Consider the following 8,495-nt stretch of genomic DNA (forward strand, 5'->3'; position numbering starts at 1 on the left):
AGGATGTGTATTCCTCCTTAATATAGAGCGCCACACCCCCACCCCTCTTTCCTATCCTGTCCCTCCTGTACAGCCTATAGCCCTTGACACTGACCGCCCAATCATGCATTTCATCCCACCACGTTTCCGTAATCCCCACTATGTCTGGGCTGGTGTCAGCCAGCAGGAGGGCGAGTTCCTTCTGCTGGTTGCCCATACTACGAGCATTTGTGTAGAGGCATTTGAGGCCTCCTGTGGGTGTGTGTACTGACCCCCTAGTCCCTGCTTACAAGGAATAGAGTGTTAATATATAGCCACAATGGTCCAAAAAGCATGTGAAAAGCAAGGTTTTTGGGAATATCTTTCATTATCAACTGTATAGGCAGGAGAGAGGCCTTAGGTAAGCTTTCAGGCACAAAGTGCCCTGAGAACATCCTAGGAAGTGGGGTCTGGTAAGGAAACGCATAGGATTTTTCACAGCTCATTAAGGAAGCAAAGTGTAGTGATTAGAATAGGGTATGGATTCTGTCCTTGCCTCTATTCAAGTAAGTCAGGATTACTACTTTTTGTGGCTCTGCCACTGCCTTGGTGTGAAATTGGGCAGGACACTTTACATCTCTGTATCTTGGTTTTCACATCTGTCCAGTGGGCATAGAAGTATGCTAGCATTAACAAGATGTAACCAGATAATGAGTGAAGCCCTTTGAGCTCAAAGGGATCATGTCTGATAGCTGCTTCGACAAGAGTCCATACTCATTTCCTGCTGGTTCGCACTCAAAGACAGTAACTCTTCCTCGGGTTTAGAATAAAAGGCTGGAATTGCTATTTTGCACACAAATGCTTTTAGTCAAAGGAACACAGGACTGGGTCATCAACTCTACTCCCTCCACTATCACAGGAAACCATGTTGTGTAATCCTCTGTGCCATAGGAACAAAGTTTGGCACCTGGGGCAAAGCCCACAGCTGCAGCCCATCCTCACCCCACAGATCCAGGGGGCACCCTCCCCACAATGCTTGCCCAGGAGTGCATGCCACGGTGAGAGCTACTATTCCCACGTCCCCTCCCACACGAGCTGCTCATGGCTCTGTCCCACCCTGCCCTGGCCAGGCAGCACCTGTTAGCACCCCTTTGCTTCAGTGCCCGGGGCAATCGCCCTGCTCGCCCCCCTTGCTAGGGCACTGGTAATCCCTTTCATAAATTATCAAGTCTCACCTTAAAATAAGTCGTTTCTTGTGCCCACTAGAACAATGAGAAGACAGTCAGAGTTGTGTTTGGAGGCCACGTTACTACACCCTCTGTGCTTGAAGTCTCAAGTCTTAACAAAGCCCGGGCATTGGAAAGGGTCTCTCCGCTCACTGACAGTGTTCAGATCCTTTGTACATCATTCCCTCCAGATTCCACAGGCCAACAGTCAAGTCAAGTCAAGTCAAGCAAATGGGATGCTGATCTTGCTGGGATCCTATGGCCCCAGCTGACCTCCTGCCCTTTGGGCGGGGGGCTGGCTTCGATGATCATCCGAGGTCCCTTCCAGCCAGCCCTAATGTCTATGAAACAGACTACCCCTGCAACTAACACAATGCCAGGGATGCTGTCAAATCCATTAAGCCCAAAAATCAGAGGCACTAAAGTTGGAAAAGCTGTTAGGAAAGACAGAGCCTCCTTGCTTCAAAACTTTGTGACTATACTCTTCTCCACGTTGGGCCAAATAAACCACAGATTCAAACACTTCTGGAAATTTGCCTCTGAGCTTTGATAGTATAAAGGAGATCATTTAGCATTTACAGAGCAGCTTTTCCTGGACAAAGAACAAAAGGGTGGAGGATTATATATGTACTGAGACTTTCCACTATTCAACAATTTCATAACAACAAACTGACAACACAAACCTGAATTTGTAGCTTTTATGTAGGTTCCCCTGCCTGCAACTTGTGTGTGCACTTTTAGGGTGCAGATCCTGTATTTAGCATTCCATTTTGAGAGTTAAGATTATATTTTTTTTCTACTTCAAAGAATGAACGTCTTTTTACGAAGTCAGAGGGGGAACCCAAATATCTCACAGATCAACATGAAAAACACCACTGGAATCCAGGACTTCTGACTCCAGTCATTGCAGCAGGTCACACTCCCTCTCCAAACCAAGCATAGGTTAGCATGGCTTGGCGTCATCACACTCTGCTGACTGGGAGCCAAGAGAACCACAAGGATCCGATTGTCCGGTCACCTCTGTGAAAAATCCTTTATGTTCGCGACTGCCAAGTTCTATCCCTCCTGTACCTTAAGCGCTCTCTTCAGGTTGGCCAAACCAAGATCTAGCAAGCTGTTCCCTCAGAGACTGCCTATCTGGCCACATTTTCCAATGTTGTTTTGTGGCTTCACCCTTACCTAATTGGAGATCACCAAGGGAAAAGGTCTCAATTTCTCCCTTTCCCAATTCACTGCTGCCAGAAACCTTCCCAAACCTTCACCATGAACTTTTTCCTCTGACTTGCCTGGGGAGATATAAAATCTGAGCTTTGTTAAGAACAAGAGTAAGGACACAGCAGCTCACTAGAAGACTCTAGTCTCCCCTAGGGAACAGTTCCCTTTCCTTCTGGGGTGGTGTATCTGTCAGATAACTCATTCTACACAAATACAACTTTGCACTCAATGGAGAGCTGTATGCATCATGTAAAATGCTTGACATTAAAAGGGGATACTACACTGCTATTAGCAGAGTGATGATGAACAAGTATCAGCCATTAGCATGTCTATTAATAACTGCTTGCAGAATGGATCCTGTATGTGTTGACATATCCTACCCCTGAAAAAGGGCTTGGTCCAGGGCAACTCCCAGGGATGGCATCCTTCCATCACAGACCAAGGAGTGGAGCTGAACATTTCCAAAACCACCACTGCTGCCTCAGGGAGGTACAGAACAGTGTGAGATGAGGCTATAGCAACAGGGCGACCTGAATCTTAAAAATACAGAAGCCTAATATTCCAGGGCAGAGACTAGATGACAGCAGCAAGAAAGACACAATGAAGAATGCAAGGGAAGGAGGCTTAGTGGCACAAAGTCAAACTCAAGGGAGTTGTAAATGAATAGAATAAAGGTGACCAAGGATTTGAAGGAAAGGTAGTGACCTGCTCAAACATCAGTCCTAGGAATTTGGGGAAATAAGCCAAAGAGAAAATCTGATATAAAACTAGCACTACTGAAACCTGAGCAGCTGTGTACGGCTGGAACATTAAGATCATTGCCTATAAACCTGCATGGGAAAGACTAAGAAGGTACAAGAGGTGGCACTCCAAATTAAAGATGCCATGCCTGGTTTTAGAGTTATTGGTGCTTCAGAACAGAATGACCTTGAATGTGGGTAGGCATACTAACTCCCAATGCCCAGGAAGGCATCTGTTACAAGTCACCAAATCCAGTCAGAGAGCAGAATTAGTGCTCTCTAGCACCTGTCTAAGCACATGAAAAGACAACTGGTACATCACAGGGAAGTTCACTTTGGGAAATATTCACAAGTTCTCATGCTGCCAGCATTAAAACAACACTAGAGATTCTAAAAGGTATAGAACATTTTATAACACAAACAGTGTTAGAGCCATTATGAAGTAACACCATTTAGCACCTCTTAATAAACGCTAAAGGGCATTCATCACTGGACAAGTTGAAGGTTGACTAAGGACCAGTGATCTGAAGACAGTCACTACAAGCATAATGAAGGGACATTTATTACCAGGTAGTGCTACTGTATTTGTACTGGGTCCTCCAGGAAGACTAATTATAAAAAGGTGGGAAAAACTATGAGTGCAATATGTTGGCAGAGAAATACCCAATATAAGAAGGGCTAATAGTACCTGTAAGTAAGTTTGCCCTACATGTTCTATGATGAGATCCTGTTTTCAGTTGCTTATAATTTGGTCAAACTTCAAAAGTTTGGAGTTCAAGTGCTGGGGTTCTGCCTCAGGCTGAAAATCACAGCTCAAACAGTGTACTGGTTTTCATTAACTAAACAGGGGTGGTGGTATTTGTGCTGGGGGTGTGCCTTTTGTCACCCCTGTGAAATGCCACCAAACTGAGCCAAGTTGTAGACCTTCGGGAGAACATGCGGCTCATGCATCCTCAGAAGAGGCTTCCAGATTGTTTACAATTTCCCCCGTGACTGCCTTCAACAAGCATTCTCCAGCCCAGGCCTAAGCAGGATTTACCCTGCGGTTGCAGGCTGCAGTACATCCAGTCATTTGAACTCCAAACTATAGGAAGCCTGTCTCTCCTGTGCTCACAGTGATGTTTCCTCTGGAACCAGACAGCTTGAAGGGGAACGGTTTGCCTGCAGGCAGAGGGAAGAGCTGGACCTGTGGGAGGAGTTTGCCTGCAGATTGGCACAAGAAACTTGTCAGGGAAGACAGGGACTGGGAGCAATAAATTAGGTGACCCTGAGATTGGACAAAGTCTGAGAATGGAAATTGGGCCCAGAAGCCAAAGTGGGAGAGATGAGGAGGCAGGAAGGGAGGCACTATAAAAAAGTTGGCTGGGCAAGAGAACTGCCACTAGAATGAAAAAGCTACAGATTGGAGAGTCAGGGAGGAGGGCACTGAGAAAAAGGAGCCTGGGAGAAGCAGGAAACATATTGAATGAGAAATCCATGGAAACAAATTGAAATCCAGAGGCAATGACTGGGAGGAGAGAAGAACATTGGACAAGGGGCCAGGAGAGAGGCATGGGTGCTGGTTGGGCAAGGGACAGGGACTAGGTAGATGGAACATGAGGGACTGGGAGGAAGACTGAGGGATTGGGACTTAAAGAGCAAGCTGAGGAGGAAAGAGGGAATACTAGGATTTTCTGGGTAAGGAAAATGGGATGAGAAACTAGACAGGAAAGTGTAGGATGGAGAAAGAGTCAAGTTAATGGAGAGAAGAGTCCATATCCACTAGACCCTGCACCTGGAATGGAAGCATTATAACACCAGGAAGTGCTTGAGAACACAATGGCCAAGACACACTGATCCTGCTCTCCCTCCAAATCTGCCAGTGAGGCCACTCCATTGCATCCCTCTGTGGCACATCCAAAGCAGCTCCCCTTGAGAGCAGCTGCTGAGAAACGCTCTAGAGTGGCTTCACTGGAGCAGTTCAAGGTTTGGAGCAGGTGAGCAGAAACAGGTGGACAGGGCAGTTGTGTTGTGTCCTGGCCGAGACCTGCTACTGCTGTGATACAGAATACCACATAGCATCTGATGCATTAGGCTGTTGCCTACAAAAGCCCATGCCTTTCTAAACCAGGTACAGGCATACCTCGTTTTATTGCGCTTCGTTTTATTGCGCTTCGCAGATATTGCGTTTTTTACAAATTGAAGGTTTCTGGCAACCCTGCGTCGAGCAAGTCTATTGGCACCATTTTTCCAACAGCATTTGCTCACTTCACAATTAAGGTATGTACATTGTTTTTTTAGACATAATGCTATTGCAGACTTAATAGACTACAGTGTAGTGTAAACATAACTTTTATATGCACTGGGAAACCAAAACATTCGTGTGACTTGCTTTATTGCGATATTCGCTTTATTGCAGTGGTCTGGAACCGAACCCACAATATCTCCGAGGTATGCCTGTACTCTAATATGCTACCCTGCCCTACCTTCTGCCAGACATACCTTAAGACTCCAGAGCATCACTATCCCTGTACCATTAGAATATATGTATAAAACCCACTGACAAAGTGCATGTCTTCTCCATGTCTAGTAATGGGTTATATAGAAGACAGTCCTCCATTAGTCTCTCCACTAGCACAAGTGCCAGAGACCTGTGCAATACATCTAAAAGTTCCCTGCTTATGACCTATGTGGATATTAGCACAATGCCACTTGATAGAAATTCTGTTTATTTCAAGTAGGTTTTTTCCTCTTTAAAATTTAAGAACCTACCAATTCTACTACCTACAATTCAAGAATTTAAGAACAGACAAAATACCAATCTTAAAAGAACATTATAAAGGTTGCAAAATCAAGGGCTCAGATGTTATGAAATGCCTAATTAAGGTGGTCTGTCCATACGTGTTGTAATGCAGATTTTTAATTACATTTTTATGGAGAACTTCTGTCTCATTCACAATAGAGAAATAACTTGTCTGCATGGGATGTATATCATCTGGAGACATATTCCAGCAAAAGCACACATTTTTCTTTTCTCCCATTTTAGTTTGCATTGGAAGTAGTTTAAGTTAGACCAAAAAAATTACTCTTTTACAGTATTCTGAGATAAGAGGGCTTATGCAGGGAGTTGTACCAGTTTAAGTTAAAGCAGTTAAACCATATTATTATTCACAGCTCTTTCACTGAGGTGCAAGCTTCCACACTTTGCATCTCATCTACCATGACTTAAGAACATGCACATGTACAGTTACCAGGGACTGCTCGCATGCTGTAAATCCCTACTTCTAGCAGTAATAACTGGTTTGGGTTCACATGCTCTGGTAAACCTTTCTACACAGAAAAATCTTAAGTCAAACTGGGAAGAGGTTTAAACCAAACCAGAATACACTACTCAAACCAGAATAAGAGACAAAGGACTTGTCTACATGGAGATATTACTGTGAACTATGCTGGTGAATTTACAGTGGATTCAGCAAAGCAGACTAACTCATGTTTATTGCACACAGGGTAGTAATATGGAATAGCTATACATTCATACTCCAGTTGACTTTACAGCAACTACCCTTTGTAGCCAAGCCCACAATGAAATTTAAACTAACTGGTGCAACCTTTTCCTGTAGCGCTGGTTACTTTGAGGTCAATGAGAATGGGGATTCCCAGCAGGCCAGATAATTTGCAACAGCTGTCCATATCTATGCTCCGTTTCTGTAGTAAGAAAGGGCTGACCTGGGGCAGCTTAAGCCTTCCATTAAAGTTATCACAGGCCCGCATTCCTCTACCTCAGAACAAAAGAATCTACATCAGTACTTCTCAACCTTTTCATATGTACAGCACCCGTAGTTAGACTCAAGGTGCTCCTCAGAAAATACCAGCTCTCAACTTTCACTTAGACGACAAAAAATAAGAGCAATTCTTCTATTGCAAAGAACTCAGAAATCCCCTAATAGGTCAGAATGTTTATAACACTACTGGTACCTCTGTGAAATCTCTGGGTATCCCTATGAATCATGTTTGCACACCTAACAGTGCTAATATTACATGGCATCTGCAGTACCCTTGAAAGTAAGGGTGTCAAACTCATCTGGGCTGTGCTCAGGGCTGGTCTATAGGCTGGATCAGGCCCAAAGATTGGCTGTACACACTGGAGCCAGTGCACAGGACCAAGCACTTCATGCAGTGTGTGTCCCAGACTAGCTCTATGAGCCGTGTGTAGTACATGCCAGGTCTAGTCTGGGGCTTGCATATGGGGCCAGCATGGTGTGGGTGCTGCATGAGGTACCTGTGCTGGACAGGCTCTGGTGTAGGGACTGTTCTGTGGGCCTAGTTCAGCCCAGCCCTGGAGCCAGCACACAGGGCTGGTCTGACAAACAGCACTGCATGCAACATGTGCCTTAGACTGGTCCGCTATACCACGTGGCATGCAGTGCCCATGGCACTGGGCCCAGCCCCATGCACTGCATGCAGCATGCACCAGGCAAACTCCATCCAGAGTAGCAAGCAGCCAGCCTGGACCCTGGCTTCATAAACTTTCCCATCTCCACCCTCTGGCTATGATAGATGGACCTGTGATGTTAGCCAGCTAACGGCAGTTCTTAACCTGCCGCAGGTAAAGCAGGTGCAGCACATCAATCACAGTGGGTCCAAGAGAAAACCTTGTCCCAAGCCAGGCGTGGGCAAAATGCAGCTTGTGGGCCAGATGTGGCTTGCCAAGCCATTCTATCTGGCCCGCATGCTCTCTAAAAAATGTAGAAATATTTATTTGCACCTGGATGCCTGTCATGCAGCCATCGATGGCTTACCAAATGCAATAAGCGGCCCTTCGCCTGAAATAATTGCCTGCCCCTGCCCTAAGCAGCCCGTGGCACCTTGGATGTGCCTCTGCCAATCACTCCCTTCTCCCCCCTGCTATATTTGTCAGGGTTTCTTCTTTTCAGTCTTACTCATCAAGTGTTGGCTGCAGCCAAAGCTGGGGGTTTGGCGTAGAATGTGCCACTGCTCCTCCTGGAACTTATACCCAAAAGGTCCCTGGCCAGAGGGAGTCTTGCCCCTCCGCTCCGAGGCAGACCAATCACCATATTTGGGGTCAGGAAGAAATGTGACCCCCCTGGTCAGACTGGGGGGCAGGGGCTGCCTGCCTCTGTAGCAGGGTGTTGGCCCTCCTCATTGGGATCTCGCGAGCACACACATGCAGGTTTCGCAGCAGCAGGACAGTGGCGCCGGGGTCCCCCGCTGTACTTGTGGCAGCTTGGGGGGGGGGGTACAGCCCGTGCTGCGTCAGCGTTGACTCGGCAGTTTGGCCCAGAGGTGACACAAGGGGGTCGGACGGGCTGGCCCCTGCCGGCCGCGAGAAGACCAAGGCGCAAGCAGGGGCCGGGAA

This window comes from Crocodylus porosus, unplaced genomic scaffold, assembly GCF_001723895.1.
Source record: "Crocodylus porosus isolate Cpor-Errol unplaced genomic scaffold, CroPor_comp1, whole genome shotgun sequence".
In the NCBI taxonomy this organism is placed as follows: Eukaryota; Metazoa; Chordata; order Crocodylia; family Crocodylidae; genus Crocodylus; species Crocodylus porosus.